Source organism: Theropithecus gelada, chromosome 5 (assembly GCF_003255815.1).
Source record: "Theropithecus gelada isolate Dixy chromosome 5, Tgel_1.0, whole genome shotgun sequence".
Taxonomy (NCBI): Eukaryota; Metazoa; Chordata; class Mammalia; order Primates; family Cercopithecidae; genus Theropithecus; species Theropithecus gelada.
Genome location: NC_037672.1, coordinates 79388598 through 79406042, shown reverse-complemented (window position 1 = coordinate 79406042; position 17445 = coordinate 79388598). Strand labels below are relative to the sequence as shown.

Sequence of the window (17445 nt, the reverse complement as noted above, 5' to 3'; positions counted from 1 at the left end):
GTCTCCAGGGCGGGTCAGAGACCTTTGCAATAGCCGTCCCATCGCAGGCCCAGAGGCCTAGGAGGAAAAATGGTTTCATGGACCAGGTCCAAGGCCCCTGTGCTGTGGGCAACCTAAGGACTTGGTGCCTTGTGTCCCAGCTGCTCCAGCCATGACTAAAAGGGGCTAAGGTACACCTGGGGCTGTGGCTTCAGAGGGTGCAAACCTCTAGCCTTAAAAGCTTCCACATGGTGTTGAGCCTGCAGGTGCACAGAAGTCAAGAACTGAGGTTTGGAAACCTCTGCCTAGATTTCAGAGGGTTTATGAAAATGCCTAAATATCAGGCAGAAGTTTGCTGTGGGGCAGGGCCCTCATAGAAAGCCTCTGTTAGGGCAGTGTAGAAGGTAAATGTGGAGTGGGACCCCCCACACACAGAGCCCCCACTGGGACACTGCCTAATGAAGCTATGAGAAGAGATTCACCATCCTTCAGACCCCAGAATGGTAGATCCACTGACAGCTTGCACTGCTTGCCTGGAAAAGATGCAGACACTCAATGACAGCTCATGAAAGCAGACAGGAGTGGGGCTGTATCCTGCAAAGCCACAGGGGAAGAGCTGCCCAAGACCATGGGAACCCACTGCTTACATCATGATCAGTAATCAGCATGACCTGGATGTGAGACATGGAGTCAAAAGAGATCATTTTGGAGCTTTGAGACTTGACTGTCCCACTGGATTTTGGACTTGCATAGAGCCTGTAGTTTCTTTGTTTTGGCCAATTTGTCCCATGTGGAATGGGTATTTTTACCCGATGCCTGTAACCCCATTGTATCTAAAAAGTAACTAACTTGCTTTTGATTTTACAGGCCCATAGGCGAAGGGACTTGCTGTGTCTCAGATGAGACTTTGGACTTGAACATTTGAGTGAATGCTGGAATGAGTTAAGAATTTGGGGGACTGTTGGGAAGGCATGATTGTGTTTTGAAGTGTGAGGACATGAGATCTGGGAGGGGCCAGGAGAGAAATGATATAGTTTGACTGTGTCCTCAACCAAATTTCCTTTGAATTGTAATAATCCCTACTTGTCAAGGGCAGGGCCAGAGGGAGGTAATTGAATCATGGGGTCAGGTCTTTCCTGTGCTGTTCTTGTGATAATGAGTAAGTTTCATGAGATCTGAAGGTTTTATAAAGGGGAGTTCCGCTGTACATGCCCACTTGCCTGCCGTGTGGAAGACATCCTTTTGCTCTTCCTTTGTCTTCCACCATGCTTATGAGGCCTCCCCAGCCATGTGGAACTGTGAGAACAGACTAATACAGCATTGTAAAATAAAAAGTAGATTGCATTTCAAAAATATGATATTAAGCATCAACTTTTATAAAAAGTAAACCATGTGGATTCTAGTTTTAATTGTTATATTAAGTAAGAAATTAAATATATTGACTTTACCTGTAAATAAATACATAGTTCATTTATTTTTATAATTTAAACATACTACGTTGATTTATTCAGATAGTTTTCTCTCTTCATAGAAAAGTACAGCAGATTTTATTGGCTCCAACTCTATTTGGTCTCTGCTCTGGTTAGGGTCACTGGTGACCTCCATGTCAAATCCATACACATTTTTCCTTCTTTGTCTTACTTGATTTCTCATCAGTATTTTATTTATTTGATACATTTGACCAGTCTCTGAGTTAAAAAAAAAGTAATTCAGTTCATGATTTCTTATTCTTTGCTTTTGAGTTTCCTTTTTTAATATGTTTTCTTCTTTTCTGGCTATTTCTGTTTTATACAACCTAAGAACTTTGTATAGTGCTTTTTGTTGTTGTTGTTCTTTGTTTTTTCCCTCATGTAATACACACTTACTTTGTCTAGCTCAGGCAGTCCCATGCCTTTAGAAATTTTATATGTCTACATCTCCCAAAAATATATCACCAGCATCACCAGTTCTGATACTATCTTTGAGTTTCAAGCCCTGTAAGCAACAATCTATTACCCATCTAAAATTTCCTTTAGCCCGTTATCCTTTCATCTTTCTTTGCTTGAATATATCTTAACCATCTTAGTTCTATCATGATCAAAATCATTCTGTCTTAGCTCTGCAAACAAATCTTCTCCTCTTTTAGCCCTCACTGTTTCAATAAATGACACTACTATCCAGTAGTTACTCAAGGAATGAAGCAGAGTAACCCTTACATATTATTGTACACCAAATTTGGCCAATTTTGTCTTTAAAATAATATCTTAAATTTTACAAGTTATCTCAATTTCCACCCCAACACTCTTACTTAGTCATCCTAATTTCTTATCTTGTGTAATAATTGCTTTCACTCTCGCTCCCAACTAATCCAATCTTCTTATAACAACCAAAATAATCCTAAAATATAAATCAGGTGATGTTATTTCTCTGACTAAATGTTTTCCAAAGCTTTGCATTGCATTCAGGACTAATTTTAAAATTTGACCGTGCCCTCATGATGCCTTTCTAGTCATTCTTACTCTCCAGTCCTTTTTACCCTCACTCTTTGCTATCCAATGCCTGGAAAATTCCTTCAGTCCTTTATACTTTTCTCTCTCTTTCATTGAAGTACACCTCTCCATTACTCAGCTCCCTCTACTGCATGCTCAATATTCTTTTTTCTTTTTTTTGATACAAAGTCTTAGTCTGTTGCCCAGGCTGGAGTGCAGTGGCGCAATCTTGGCTCACTGCAACCTCTGTGTCCCAGGTTCAAACAATTCTCCTGCCTCAGCCTCCTGAGTAGCTGGGATTACAGGTGCCTGCCACTATGCCTGGCTAATTTTCAATATTCTTTTGCTCAGCTAATTCAGACTTCTCAATGAGGTTTTGGCTTAAAAGTCAGTTTCTTAGTCCTCTAATTGAAATAAATTGCTTTCTGCTCAGAGCACTGGGTTCCTTTCTTTCATAGACAGCATTAGTTTCCAAGCGTGAGTTTATTTCTGTGTTGTTTGCTTTCTCTTCTTATTGGCCAATAAATGGTGCGTGTTGTTTCTCTTTTGCCCATATTTTATCAATAAGGTCTAGTATAGTAAATAGTAGATAATGAGTGATAATTTTGTTGTAATGTCCCCCTCAAATTTCATTTTTCTCTACAAATCCAACACAATATTGGGCATGTTTACATGCATAAGTCATTGTTCCCTGATGGATCACCCCTGTTACCTCTTCCCTTTATAAAGTTCATCTTATCTCAGGAGGATGCACTTGTCAATTCTTCTTCAAAGTACTTCATGTCAGTTTGGTGTCCCCTTTGTTGTGGAACTTCCAGTGTCTCTGAAATATCATTGCAAGTTTCATCACTTTATAATTTTTGTATCTCCATTTTCCCTACCCTCATAGGCAACAAATTTAAACATGTGTTCAATTCATGTTATCTTCCGTCATTTCTTCCTAAACGATTTAAAAACTTGCGTTTCCATGTTTTCTTAACTTATTTACTAATTATTTTTAATTTTGAATAATTTCCATTAAAAATTGAATAGCAGCCATAATAGTACAATAGTAACTGTGAAAACTTCTATGATTGTTTGCTATTTTAGAAACCCCTTTAATTATATATAAAGAGAATGTTTCTCTTTCCAAAAACTGCAGGAGAGCTGAACTCAGTTTTTGTGTGTCTTTTTGTCAGGAAAGGAGAATAGTGTTTCAAAGATTTTAACTTACCTCTGCCTGACTCGAAACTTAACTGAAGTGAGAATTTATATAGGAAGTTGATTACCAGAGTAGAGTATTAGGCTTGATTTTCTTCTCTACAACCACAAAATACATTTTTCGGTGACTTGGGGACAGAACATTAAATGAGCCCATTAAAAGATGGGTGTGCATTTTGTGTTTTTCTTGATACAATGTTATTTCTTCTCAGGAAGGTGTCAGAAATGCTGATTACCAAGCAATCAGGTTTTATGAGAGAAAGAAAAGACAGTGAAGCAAGGCTGTAAGTGAATTATTTGCTTTAAATCACGTAACACAATTCATTTGGTCAGTTTGTATTTAGTGGTATTGTCAATAGTTATTTGAAAAGAGCTAATTCATAACCAAAGAAGATAGATTCCTCAAACATTTTTTCACAGACATTTGTGTGTCTGTGTGTGTGTGTGTGTGTAATGTGGTGTCACTGGTAAGATCAATTTGTAGAGACTCCATAGGAAGAAGAAAAGAAATGCAATTCCTTTGATGGGCAGCCAATGAAATAATTAGAATTGAGTATAATTATACATTTTTGTTATCAGTGTCTATACACATTTCTACTTTCGTTTATTATTTGCACGGTGTTTCTTTTACCAAAATCAATCATAGTCTTTAAATAGGCACTGTAAGGGATCCAAACAGAAAAGAATCTTTCCTTGACAGGATTTTATAAGTGGTTCTACTTATTTCTTTTGGCTCACTTGACTTTCAAACTTGTAATAAATTTTCCCCAATTGCATATATATAATATACTTGTAGGGTTTAAAAATTATGTTGTCTTGTAAATAAACAGATTTATGGAGAATAGATCATACTCTGTTATGAGAAATACCAAAAAATTAATATCTATTATTATAAAAATAAAACCACAAAGTAAACAGAGTCACAATTCATTCATTCTACTCTGATAGTCAGTGTACAATTCTTATTTTATTTTATTTTTATTTATTCAGTTTTTAGAGACAGGGTCTGGTTCTGTTGTCCAGGCTGGGGTGCAATGGTGCTATCATAGCTCATGCAACCTTGGACTCCTGGGTTCAAGTCATCATTTCCTAAGTAACTAGTAATACTACAGGCATGCCACCATTCCCAGCTAAAGTTTTTAAAATTATTTTTTGTGCAGACGGGGGTCTCACTGTGTTACCCCGGCTGATCTCGAACTCCTGGCCTTGAGCAATTATCCTGCCTTGGCGTCCCACAGTGTTGGGATTGGAGGCGCCTTCTGCTGTACCCAGCCAACAGTCCTTAATAAATGAAGGACAATTTTTTGTTCTGATTTAGTTAAGATTATATATGTTTTCGCTAGATATCTTTCAAGTATTCCCTGCTGTCCTCCTTTGATATGGCCAGTTGCTTACAGTAGACTCCTATTCTCTCTCTTGATGAACTCCTGCATAGTTCCCTCCAGTAGGGCCTCTTGTATCTACTGTCTTCAATATCCTTTGCGAAGCTCAGTGCTTGCTTCATCCTTGGGAATGTAAATGTTGTCAAATATGTTCATCTTAGGCAGTATCAATACTGTCAAGTACTTTAGATTTTCCTTCTATGTCCTGAGTTCTCCCTTTCTCCTATATGTTTGGCTCTTCTTTCTGTCCAAAGTAAGTCTGCCCTTGGCAAAATACTTAAAATCTTGGAAATAAAGGGGTAGCTCACTACTTGGATTTCAGGTTTTGTTTATATCTTCCTACTAGAAGCACAGCCCTGTTTTAATTGTTCTGTCAGTTCTTACCCAGTATAATGAAGACAACAGATACATATCTTGTCTAAGTTTTCTTTTAATTTATAAAAATCTGTGCTACAGAAAAATGACAAAGCCTTTAACAGTTCCTTAAGTTAACTGGTAGCAAGGTCATGCAATCTTAGTTCCAGCTTAACATTTTTATTTACTTATATTTTCTATAGAAATGACAGCTAATTATAAGAAACTTATATGTGTATATATGATATATACCTGATTAAACCTTATTACAGAGAATTCAACATTTAGAGTTTTTACACCAATCAAATAAAACTATCTTAAAAACAAAGTGATGGTTGCAAATATCACTCACATTAAATATTCTAAATAAATAATGATCATTATTATTATGGTTTTACCTGAGTAATATTTTTATACTCCATACTAAAAAATATTCAGTGGGGTAGTTTATTCTAAATAGCAATATTTCCTAAAATAGAAGAATAGACCACAGTATCCTTTTATGCAATTATACTTTTCTCGTAATAGATCAAGTACAATAAGAATTGTGATGAAAGTAAACGAATAATTAATATATTATGTAACACTTTTGCAAAAATTACCTTAGGAGAAGATGGAATTTCAATATTAATTGGTGTGAAAACAAACTGTAAGTTCTTAATGTTTAATCTTTGTAATCTCAATTTTATTAGGAAATACATGTTTAATATTATCATTACAAGTGTCATGTTGCAATTTGAACATTTCGAAACATAGATAATTAAAACAATAAATGAATATAATTCATCCATTAAGGAAAGTCATAGTTAACGTTTATGATGTAAAATAAACTTATTTGATATATTAACTATATAACTTATTATTTTACAAATCTGCTTTGCATCACTTTTGAACCCCTATAATATACGCGATTATTGCATTCCAATACAAAATTATAAAATGTATAATGGAATCAAATAAAATACATGTAATAGTTTGAGGAAAAAATTATTGTGAAGTACAGATTTTAATAACTTTTTGTGAGGTAATATATTTACCAATACTAACAAAGGAAGAAAGAATCAAATAAAATAGAACTACGTGGGTAAAATTGAATTATCACTATTATGTCTTTGTAGTTCATGCACATTTTACTTACACATAACTTGAAATGCTATTTACTTAAAGAAATGTAATAAAATTCATTGAGAATATATAAATAGGATTCTCTGAGGATTTAGTCTGCAAAAAAAAAAAAAAGGACAAAAGGAAGAAAGGAAGGAAGGAAAGTAGGAAGGAAGGAGAAAAGGAAGGAGTACAGAAGGAGGAGACAGAAAAACGTAAGTTCTAACTCAATTTGGTAAAAGTAGAACTCTTGTGTTCTTACACAGCGAAAGCTTTTTTTCAAGTGTCCAAATTCCTAAAACATCCAAACCAAGAATTCAAAATAAAATGAATTACAAAAATGAAAACTATTAAATCTTATGTTATTAAAAACAAAACTGGTCTATTTGGTCATAGTGTACTATCATGTTGCATGCTACGGTGTTGTCATTAAAAGGTTCATGGTATCACAATGGCCATGTTCAAAGGAAAGGACAGAGAGGTGCGGATTGTAACAGTTTGTGGTGATATGGAAATTGTAAGCATTCTTAACTTTACCTGCTTGGCAGATAACTGTTTTAGAATGCTGAATTGGAAAATACAAATATATGTTAAATATATTCCCCATAACATATGCATTTTATCTCATGCCCTTATCTCTAAAACAGAAGGAAAAAATATTCATAAAATGACGAAGGTAAATCAAGAAGAAGAGAAAAGTTTCTGTGGAGATATCTAATTTCCAGAGATACTATTGATCTAGGAAAAAAAAAAAAAGTCAGCATAAATAAGTTTCAAATGTAGACTTTGAACTACTGGAAAATTCTATATAATGAAAATAATTGTTAAATCATACATTTTTCTACACCAAAATATAATTTTAACATTCAGGAAAAAAAAAAAGCCACCGTTATTTGCTTAAATGGCAAAAAGCCACTGTGAGTTGCTTACCTGAAGCACCATCATCATATTAATGTTTCCAGCAATGTTATTTTTCTTCTAGTTAAGAGTGAAGCACACAGTATCAATATTAATTTCAGTTCATCTAACCATAAAGTGATTCACAATTTATTTTAGGTAATATTTTCCTCTAATAATATACTGTCATATTTACGTAGCACCTATTAAGACCTTTTAGGTAAAATTGTAGTTTGATATCTTCCTGTTGAGACTTAATGTGTTTTTTTAAAATATGCAATTTATTAAGACCAAGTTATGAATATTTTGGTCATATTATTGCAAGATCTGGTAATATCCTTTCAGCCAATTCTGTTGATAAAGAAAATTTAAGAAAAAACCCTAGAAAATGCAAGGTTGATAATGTTTGAATCTCCCACTGACTTAAAGTATATTAAACATCCTGAATGAGTATTTAAGACACTACTTTACAACTTCTGCTAGTATAGATCCTAGAAAGGAGAGAACTGGCTTATGTAGACTATTAATAATAAAATATGATTACTTTCATATTTAAAATGACTTTTCTGATAGGTCATAGGATGGCAATTATTCTCTATGTCATCATTAGTGATCAGTGTGATAAGACAACCACTGTATAGATCAGTTAATAAATCAATGAGAGAAATCTGCAGGAAATCTTGTACTGCTGTCTTTCATGACACGCTTCACAAAATGCTATGGGGATGAATGCAAAAGAAGCCTAAAATACCAACCCCTACTGCAGTGATATAAAGGAGATGGTTACTGCTACTCTCGACAAGGCTTGCTTCTCCTCCCATAACTAGAGAATAATTAATTTGTAAACGTACTTAGTTTTAGAGTTTACAAAAGCCAGCTTGTTAATCAGAATATTATCCTTTTATGGCTCAAAGAAGCAAGGTAAAGTCACATTCCAACTTATTTCTGTATCCAAAATTCCTAGAGAGGAAATAATTGTCTTCTCTTTTCATTGGAGAATTAAAAGCTGTCCTCAAATAGCATGTTGTCCTTTTATCTAAGCCCTTTAGAATTACCATGTTTATATTTTCATCACTTATCAGTGATTTGTTGCACTGCTACTGACTGTACACGATTATTGGCATGCTGCAGCCAGACACTTTGGAAGAGCCTTTTTCTTTCCCTGAGAGCCAGGTTGCTGAGAAAACAAAAACAATAAATAAAAAAGAAAGAAAACAAGACACAGGTACTCTCTGCTGGTTTTTGCAAAGACCCCCCACCTAAGACCTTTATGAATTAGCAATTGATACAGACAACATAGTGCCTGGCCCTTTTATCTGGATCTGGGTCCAGGACATGGGCCTCTGTTTTTAGAGCAAGAGGAACTTCATGAAGAGTTATGGCTCATGGCTTCTCTAGAAGGTATTGTTATCTAATGGCCAAAGTTGGGCAAAATTTTTAAATTATCAAAAAGACGTGAAATAAGTGACTAAAAAATTATAGAGTAGGCTACATTTCTCAAAGTTTTTGCCAAAATATTTCTAATGCCATAGAACAATAAACCAGGGACGTCTAGTAGACTGCTTGGTGCCCACTGCTGCTCCATTCTTAAAAGTTTATGAAAATCTCTGTAGAAAAGTGATTTGCCAAAGAAGTGGTACTATACGAAGTTGAAATTTTCAATAAACACATATTATTACTGGAAAATTTAGTGAATTATGTCATGAAACAGTCACTGACTGATTAGTCTTTTTTGCTGTGTCACGCAGGGCCGTGCTCAGTAAAGAAAGATAACTCATTCTTTTCCTTTTTCTCTAAACTATTGACACCACAATTTTTGTCACATGTAATTTAAGGTGAAAAACTGCTTATGTTACCAGTGATCAGTTCTCTTTTTCCTATTCTTAAACTTAATTCCCATTATAAGGATATTGTCAAATACAGTATAACAATTAACAGTTTTGCTTACAGTTGTTGATGTGAGTGTTCAGTCTTGAAAGATAACTGCTAAGTAATTCGAATTTGTGAGCAACTTGCTAGATAAACAATGAATCCTTTCTCTTTATTCTCACGTATACTCTTTGCCAGAACATCACTATTTTTCTCTTTGAAGAAAAGCAGCAAATAAATTTTGACCAGGGCATTTTACATGCCAAGTAATGATTTATCTCTTGTATGAAAAAAGTTTATGCCAATTCAAATTCCATCACAAATATAGCCAAAAAGTGTTTAAGTCATTATTTCTTAATTTACCATTTTAGCACTCATTTGAAAACACTGGGAAAACTAGGGTAAAAAGTATTTAAGCTGAAAGGTGGCTTGCTGTGTCTGGGTTCCAGACATGAAATGGGCACAGTGAACCCCACTCTTATATTTTTACCTGTTATAGTTTTAGCCCCATATAAGCATATATCTCTATTTTATCCAGTTGAAATTAAGCTACTGTAAATATTTAAAAATTTCATTATAAGTAATTTCACAATTAATTCTGTCTTCACAAATAATTTTGTATACATGGAGAAACAAAACAAAACTGCAAGATGACCAAAATGCTAACTAGCTCCAAAATTTCAAGATTATACTCTAGGTGATTTCAGTGTTTCAACTAATTATTCAAAAACATTTTTAAGCATTTTGAAATAAAGAATTTTTTTCCACCTTGGCTTTCTCTTTTTGAGCAAAATAGATTCATTCATATGTGTGTGTGTGTATATATATATATATACACACACACACACACATATACACATATACATATTTATATTCATGTGTGTATATGTGTATATTTTCTAATTCAGATATATATGTATATATATACACACACACCTATGAATCTATTCATATATATGTTCATATGGCTATATAGATATATATACATATATCTATTTGTATATATATATGAATGATTATATTTATTTTTGAGTTGGAGTTTTGCTCTTGTTGCCCAGGCTGGAGTGCAATGGCACGATCTTGGCTTACTACAACCACCACCTCCCAGGTTCAAGCAGTTCTTCTGCTTCAGCCTCCCGAGTAGCTGGGATTATAGGCAGGCACCACTACATCCAGCTAATTTTGTATTTGAGATGGTGTTTCTCCATGTTGGTTGGGCTGGTCTTGAACTCCCGACCTCAGGTGATCCACCTACTTCGAGCTCCCAAAGTGCTGGGATTACAGGCGTGAGCCACCATACCCAGCCCATTCGTATTTTTAATGTAGTACTATGCTTCATAAAATTTCTAAATATTTTATGAGCTTATTTTTCCAACATGACTTTAAAACTGATCTTGTTACCACCTTCAACTATTTTTATTCCCTTGTCATAGGTAGAAATCTCAGTTTTCTAATTCAGATGTGTAATAAACAAAAATTATTTTTCTAAAATTGAATTTATATTCTATTTTCAGCCCTATTCTGTCAGAATGTCAAAACCATAACCCCAATTATTATTACTCAGTCTCCCCTCTCCTTTTCCAGGAACTATGTCAAGGGTCCATGTGTCTTACATAGTCTAAAGACATTGGAGGGTGGGACTGGGCATCTAGTCCTAAATATACTCTGTCCTCATTGACTTCTATTGAGTCACATATTGTCTTGCTTGTTTCTTAGTGATCAGTCTGTACATATTGCTACTAAATTATTCTGGGCTCTCATCTGATGCATTAAATTCAGCAAATCTCTTTCTTCTTTAGTACCACTCTTAGGCAAAGAGAAATTCTTCTGTTGCTCCCACAACAAATTATGTTTAGGGACTTTTTGAGCTCTGTTCATCTCCAATCTGCTCAGAAATTTTATGTAACTGTTTTTATTTTTGCTCTCTTTTGTGTTGCATGGATTTCCTTCTGCTGCCTCTGTGCACTCTGGGACACAAGGAGCTCCCTGACACTTCTCAGGTTCTAATTGTATAACACATACTTCTGCCACCTTTTTCTGGAGACTCACTACCTTGTTAAGGTGCTACTGGGAGACAGGGTACAACTGGACTATGGTCTTAGTTGCCTCAAACATGTCCAAGATAAATGGATGGAATAAAAATAACAAAACATAAAATACAGAATAATCTTGACTGGCTATTCACATGCTTTTAGATGCTTATTTATTTATTTATTTATTTATTTATTTAATTTTTTAAATATGAAGTTATTTCCATTTTCCAATTGCAGGTTTTTCCTCTTACTTGGGCTTTGTATTCCATCTCTTATTTTCTGAGGTACTTTTTTTCCCCACATTTAACATTTTTTTCCACATTCCACATTTCCTGACTTATTCTGTTGATGATGATGACGGTGATGATAATAATAGTTGTATCAGTCAGGACGAAGTCAGGAAGACAGAACCCATGCCAAGTAGTTCAGTAGAGGAATATAACATGGGAACCTAGTTGTAAACATGAAAAACGAGATGAAAAACCAAATGGGTCATAGTAAGACAACCCTGAGCTTAGCGACACGTGAAAGCTATTATCACCCCTATAGCTGGAAGTACAAATGGGGCACAATGATGCTTCTCAAGTTCAGAGACAGAAAGTCTTCAAGGAGACCTCAAACCATGAAGAAGGGAGAGGTTCTGTTGAGATCTAGCATGGAACAGACAGAAAGAGAGAGGAAGAAAGATAAATATCCTGATTTCTCCTTTTCTTTCTCCCTAGTGTTCTGCTGGTATATTCAGGATACTGAAACCAATTAGAAGTCAATAGACAAGGGTCCTAGGAAATGAAGGAGTCAGATATTTGTGGTGACAAGCAGAGTAATGGGCATCAGGGAATGAACCCAAGAGTAAACAAATTAATCACAGGTCCAATAGCCAAAGAACAAAACATATGTAATCTTTACCAATCTTTGATGTAGGTACTACTATTATTCCTGCTTTAGAGGAGACAAAACTAAAACAACGTCATGTTTAAAAAAAAAAAAAATGGTAAGAAAAATAAAGAACAGGTTGTTTAGGGGGCCGAAGGAAAAGGAGAGGTGTGGAGAGAACATTAATTCTTCTTTTAGATTGATTAACTTGTTAAAATCAACAGATTCCCCTTCAGTAAATAAAAATGAAGTGAAAATGATCAAGCACCTCCCATTAAAAAAAATTCCTAATTCTTAATTTTTCCTTGTTGTTCTTCTATCATTCCTTTCATAATCAAACTTCTTGAAAGATTTTTATAAATTACCCATCTTTAATTCTTGTCTTTTTACTCACATTATACATGGAAACATTTTCTAATTCTTCCACTCCATTGGAACAATACTGGACAAGGACCCCAGATGGTTGTTCATCATGACATGCAGTGTCATTCAATTTTATCTGACCCTTCTCTGTTTTTCTTGGCAAATTTCTGCCTGTTAGCATAAAACACACTAGAAACTAAAAAAATAAATAAATAAAAAATAAATTTAAAAAATCCAGGCAGAAAGTTGGAGAAAGTAGAAAAAGAAGACCACATGCATACCTTCTAATGAGCCTTCTAATGATGAAGACACTACATAAAGTTTCTATTTACGTCTCCTTGGCCAGGACTGATTCATATAGCTAAACTTAGGTTCAAGGAAGGATGAGAAATAATCCTTCTGCAAGGTGGCAATGTATTTATCTAAAGAATGAAATCCTGTCATTAAAAATAAGGATTCAATGTATATTGTATGGTTACTAGCAGTCTCTGCTGAAGAGATTATGTTTGATACATTCAATTGTCTCCATAAAACATTAAGTAGATCATTAATACTTAACACAATGGAGTTGAAAACATAGAGAGAGGGCCAGGTGCAGTCGCTCATGCCTATAATCCAAGCAATTTGTGAGGCCGAGGCAGGTGGATCACTTGAGGCTGGGAGTTCGAGACCAGCATGGCCAACATGGCAAAACCCCATCTCTACTAAAAATACAAGAATTAGCTGGCGGTGGTGGCACATGCCTGTAATTCCAGCTACTTGGGGGGTTGAGGCATGAGAATTGCTTGAACCTGGAGGCGGAGGTTTCAGTGAGCCAAGATTTCACCACTGCACTCCAGCCTGGGTGACAGAGCAAAACTCTGTCTCAAAAAAAAAAAAAAAAAAAAAAAAAAAAAGTGGAGAGGGCATGTTATATCATCTCAGAATGCTGGAAAACAAATGCACTAGGGAGTCGTCACAGGAGTTCGAACATACTTGTTTTGTGCTCATCTGAAGTCTTTCATTTTGACTTTAATGTGAAAATGCCCGGTTGCATGTTTTTCTTTTTCCCAGAATATTCTGGTTCTCAATTACAGGCAGAAAAATGGTATAAGTTAGAATTCAATAAGAATTTTCTTAAAGTATACAAAAGTGGTAAAAAGGGCAAAAGAGTTGAGTATATGCAAATGAGTGATTATAATGGCATACTTTAATTAAACTGGACAGTAAAAGAAATAAAACCAGGAAAGGGCCAATATTTTGGAATATTTGTATATATGTAATGAGATATCTTGGAAATAGCACCCGAGTGTAAACACAAAATTCTTGTTGTTTGTTTTTTTTTTTTCTTTTTTTTTTGAGACGGAATCTTGCTCTGTCACCCAGGCTGGGGCGTAGTGGCCAGATCTCGGCTCACTGCAAGTTCTGCCTCCCGGGTTCATGCCACTCTCCTGCCTCAGCCTCCCGAGTAGCTGGGACTACAGGCGCCCGCCACCTCGCCCGGCTAGTTTTTGTATTTTTTTTTAGTAGAGACGGGTTTTCACCGTGTTAGCCAGGATGGTCTCGATCTCCTGACCTCATGATCCGCCCGTCTCGGCCTCCCAAAATGCTGGGATCACAGGCTTGAGCCACCGCGCCCGGCCAAAATTCTTTAACATACACCTTATAAACATAGTCAGGAAGTAATTTCATGCACTATATTTTGATAATTTTGTGCATGAAACAAAGTTATAGGAAGAGAGTTAAAGAAGGGTTGAATATTGTAATGTCCGAAGTCCATATGTTATATTTGATTCAATTTCTAATGAAATCAAAGCTGAGTGTGGGAATGGGTATGGAAAGTAGAGACAAGAGTTCAAGAACCAAAGAGATGAGGGTGTGGCCACTTCGTCTATGTTAATGTTGAAATAGTTGATAATGATAATCAGGTAGGGAGGAATTCTTTGCCCTGAGATAAATCTTCAGCAAATGATAAAGAGTAATAGCTTAGCAGAAAGCATTAAGACATAAGAAAGGGTGTCACTTTTATAGATGGATGGCAAAGGCTTTAGCATTAATTTTCTCAAAAGTACAGGGGGGAATTAATTAATTGGATATGGCAGTAAGAAGAAAGGAGGACACCTATCACATCTCATTGTCCTGAGGTTTATAAGCTGAGAAAGAATAAAAGGACTTTCTGTTAAAAGCAATTCAGCAGAAGAATTTACACAAATGGAAGCCAGGATTAATGGAACTCAGCCACTGAAAAGAACATTCAGAGAAGAGGTGGAATTTACAGGGGAGTTTGCTGATCACAAATTGTAAGACTGAAGTGCATGAGAAAGAGTTGAAGATCATTGTGTAGATGAGAGTATGTAAACAGTGGTACAAGAAATGGTGATTATTAGCATATATAGGCACATGAGGTATCATGGCCTCAGATCTCAGTCTGAAATGAGGCTGAGTCAAAACACCTGGGTCCTGGTGCCTTCCAGTGATTTATTAAAGAGCAGCTCTTCAAAGTTTCCGTTTTTGATAAGTTAAAGAGGAAGGTTTGTTGTAATTGCTTGTTTTACTTTATTATAATTCTTCATAGCCTTCTTCCTATTAGATTATAAACTCAATGAAGTCAAGGACCCACTCAAGAATGAGTTACAGTGCTATTCCCAGGAACTCGCAAGTCCCCGGTATGAAATAGTAGGGGACCTACTGAAAGCTTTGCAGGGGCCAGAATAATACCAGTTGAGCATCCCTAATCTGAAAATCCGACATCCAGTATGCTCCAAAACCTGTGCATGAAACAAAGTTATAGCAAGAGTTAAATAAGGATTGAATATTGTAATGTCTGAAGTCCACATTTTATATTTGATTCAATTTTGCATTTTGAGTACCAACATGATGCCACAAAGTAGAAAATTTCACACCTGGCCTCATGTGATAGGTTGCAGTGAAAACACAGGTGCACAATGCAGTTTATTCAGTCTGCTGGTGTTTATAGTTGCTGTCGTTTAACAGCTGATAGAGGTATTCTGATGATGCTACTGTGCTGTTTAGTTACCTGAACACATTGTTTTTTCACTGTATTAATGACAGGTCATATTTTTTACTTAAACACCTACATGTGAGTAAGAAAATGATTGCTTATTAATAGCATATAAGTTCAAAGTCAGGAGTGATGGCGATGACAAACAACTACAGATGGTCCACATGGGTCGCTTAGATGGCGACACCTTTGCTTTCTGATGGTTCAGTGTACACAAACTTTGTTTCATGCACAAAATTATCAAAATATAGTGTATAAAATTACCTTCTGGCTGTGTTTATAAGGTGTATGTTAAACTAAAGAATTTTGTGTTTATACTCGAGTCCTATTCCCAAGATATCTCATTACATATATACAAATATTCCAAAATCCAAGAAACCCTGAAATACTCGTGGTACCAAGCATTTTGGATAAGAAATACTCAACCATTTTTTCTCTCCTTTTTTTTTTTTTTTTTTTTTGGCAATGGGGTCTCACTCTGTTACCCAGACTGGAGTGCAGTGACTAGATCACAGCTCACTGCAGCCTTGACCTCCCAGGCTCAAACGATCCTCTCACCTCAGTCCCTGAAGTGACTGGGACCACAGGTGTATGCCACCATGCCTGGCTAACATTCTTGATTGATTTATTTATTATTTATGTATTTATTGGGTCTTGCTTTATTGCCCAGGCTGATCTTGAAGTCCTGTGCTCAAGTGATCCTCTAAAGTCTCAGCATCCCAAAGCATTGAGATTATAGGTGTGAACCACCGCCTAATACTAAACCTTTAAAAACAGTTGAAGTGGGCTAGATTTTGTCTTCATTACAGAAAGTCTTTGCATATTTAATTTAAATTAAAGAAGGCAGTCGAAATGTAAAAGGGACTTTTTCTTAAAATGTGATACTTTATTGGTCTTTCGTTTTTCAATTCTTTATAGACAGGAATGTATAAAAAGTATTTATTTGGAGATAAAAACGGTGGCAGGGCTCTGATAAAGGACAACTGAGAAAGGCAGAGTCTCACTGGGGAAATGCAGGCCCTGGTTGTTCAAGGGAAGACTGAAATCCAGACTTGTATATGAAATGTCCTGATTTTGAAATGTTGGTTCAAGTTTTCGAAATGTAGTTAAGGCAGTGGGTCTCAGCAGCTCGGGCGGTGAGAGGAGCTGCAGCTCAGCTTCACGAAGGCTCTAGGCAAGCCCCGGCCAGCAGGAACCTGTCACATGCCCTCCCTGCCGCCAGGATGCCCGAGAGGAAGGTCAGCTCCAACGAAGGGGCCGCCAAGGAAGAGCCCAAGAGGGGATCCGAGTGGTTGTTAGCTAAACCTGCTCCTGCAAAAGTGGAAGCAAAGCTGAAAAGAGCAGCAGTGAAAGACAAATCTTCAGACAAAAAGGGTCAAACAAAAGGGAAAAGGGGAGCAAAGAGAAAACAGGCCGAAGTGGCCAACGAAGAAACTGAAGATTTACCTGCAGAAAATGGGGAACGAAAACTGAGGAGAGTCCCGCCTCTGATGAAGCAGGAGATTAAGAAGTCAAGTCTGATTAATACCATATACCATGTCTTATCAGCGGTCCCTGTCTCCTTTCTTGTACAATCCAGAGGAATATTTATTATCAACTATTTTGTAAATGCAAGTTTTTTAGTAGCTCTAGAAACGTTTTTATAAAGGAGGGAATCACACCTCATCTCATTTTTTAAGTGTAAATGCTTTTTTTTTAAGAGGTGAAATTATTTGCTGGTTGTTTATTTTTTGGTACAACCAGAAAATACTGTGGGATATTGAATTATGGGAGGCTTTGACTGTCTTGGGTGTCAACTTAACATACCATAGCTGGGGAGGTTAGTTTTTATATTCTATAGTACAAACCAGATTAAATGGCAATATAGAGTATGTCCTGCGTTTAATGTCTTGAACATTTTAAATTACTTCTATTCCCATGTT

At 35.9% G+C, this 17445-nt stretch overlaps 1 pseudogene; it reads left to right on the top strand.

Annotated features, from left to right (window-relative positions):
- The first annotated feature begins 16746 nt into the window (after positions 1-16746).
- Positions 16747-17048, top strand: LOC112625477 (annotated as a pseudogene).
- The last annotated feature ends 397 nt before the right edge of the window (positions 17049-17445 follow it).